This window comes from Gavialis gangeticus, unplaced genomic scaffold (genome assembly GCF_001723915.1).
Source record: "Gavialis gangeticus isolate Ggan-Ray unplaced genomic scaffold, GavGan_comp1, whole genome shotgun sequence".
Taxonomy (NCBI): domain Eukaryota; kingdom Metazoa; phylum Chordata; order Crocodylia; family Gavialidae; genus Gavialis; species Gavialis gangeticus.
The window spans coordinates 86,312,207-86,314,127 of NW_017729025.1; the positions used below are offsets into that span (position 1 = coordinate 86,312,207).

The 1,921-nt window shown below is 42.4% G+C and overlaps 1 protein-coding gene across 2 annotated transcripts in view; it reads right to left on the reverse strand.

Moving 5' to 3' along the window:
* TTBK2 (tau tubulin kinase 2) overlaps positions 1-1,921 on the reverse strand; it is a 220,708-nt gene that overhangs the window by 68,409 nt on the left and 150,378 nt on the right. The window lies entirely within an intron of this gene.

The window sequence follows — 1,921 nt, forward strand, 5'->3', positions numbered from 1 at the left end:
GGGGGGGGAACCAAACTGATTTTACAAAACAATAAGGCATCTATTTAAAAAGAGAACAATTTACTCCATTGTTGTTAAAAATCTGAAAAAATTCCTTTCCCTTTTATTCAACTAATAAAAAAATAGTTTTTATTCTCAGTGCCATTCAACACTTCACCACAGAATTTCAAGATAGTGTGAACTGTAAAGAATGTAATAATTTAAATGTTTAAGGAATGGAATCTATGGCTGCCTATTCGTGTACTTGTTAGTGTTCTAATTAGAACACACTAGAGCAGACTCAATTAATAGAGACTGCCCTGCATTCTAATTAGAACGGCCCAGCATTGCCTCACCATCACGTGTCTTAAGCCCCTGCACATTTTAAAATGGCTGCAGGGGCACGTTATTTAAACCTCATCAAATGAGCTTAAGATAAAGCATCTCATGGCCATTTTAAAGTGTGTAGGGGCTCAATATGTATGATTGTGAGCCATTTTAATTAGAGCAGCTGTCCAGGAACCACTCTAATTAAAACATCCCCCTCCCACTTCCTCCCCGCTAGCACATGTATAAACAGCCGACATTCTCTACATGTACACTTGAAAATTGATGTTGAGTACATATTTCCCCTCAGTTGATGACAGGACAATGTCCTTTTCTTCCATGCATTACTGTGCGTGCTTTGTATTGCCATCAGCTCTTGTGAAGGAAACATGAAATTCTGAACTTTTGAATTATAAAACCTAAATTTTGAGTAACAATTCTAGTCCATATTGTTCTGTTTTCCCCTCTTACAAAGCCTTGGCAGGTCAATGATTCTCAAGCATTTGTTTTAAAATGTGTGTAGCTACTATTCTATAGTTTAATCCAATTTCATTTTTAGGTGACGCAAGCAGGATGTATGTAGCCATATAAGTGCACATTTTTGTATGCATAACTGGAATTCTATTTCCATCTGTGATGAAACAGCAAAGGTGTAATTAGCAAGTTTTGCACTTTGGGCAAAACTCTGTTGGGGGAGAAGAAAAAGAGGGATGGCAAGCCCTGGGTTAAAAAAAACCCTGCGGGACAGAGGGGAGAGTTTGGATAAGACCTAGGCTAAATCCTTGTGGGTGGGGGGAGTGAGGGAGTGGGGAGGAGGCAGGGTTAATGATACCTGCCCAGGAATCTCAAAGTCCCAAGCTGCTGTTGTCATGGAGCGATCAGTCTGTCCCTGGCTATTGCTGTTGCTGGGATGATATAATAGGGCATGGTCCTGCTTTGAGCAGGGGGCTGGACTAGATGACCTCCTGAGGTCTCTTCTAACCCAGATTTTATATGATTCTATACCAGTGGCATGGAGTCCCTGCACCCAGCTGCTGTTGCAATATCTGTGATGTGGGGCTCCTGCTGTCACAACTGCATGGTTTCCCTGGGGAGCTGTCATTCTGACACCCTCTCTAAGTGTTTGTAACTCACGTGCCCAGCCAAAGTTATACTACTGTGGAATAGGTTTGCCTAGGTATGTGTGTACCTGCTGGAAGTAGAACAAATGACAAACCTCCCACATTTTAACCCAATAGTCTAGTGGCAAGGGTACCTGCCCAAGGAGTGAAATCCAGGTTTTTAGGTCCTAGAGAGGATTTGAACCTGCATCTTGAAGAAGAGGGCTAGACAGTGCTCTGGGTTATGACTAGCTCAGTATTTCCCGCACTTTATGGGCTTACAACCCACCACAACATCAGCCACTTCCTTAAGCCACCATTTCTTTTTCTGCCACTGATTTCCCTCCCTGGCAGAAATCAGCAGCAAGGGGAATCAGTGGTATGAGAAGTGGTAGTAGCCACTGAAACGGGGGGGGGGATGGGAGAGGGGTTGAAATAAAGAGGTATCACCAACGGTTGTCATGATTTGCATTCATTCCCTTTCACATACTGCCTTTTTTTTTTTTTTTTTTTTT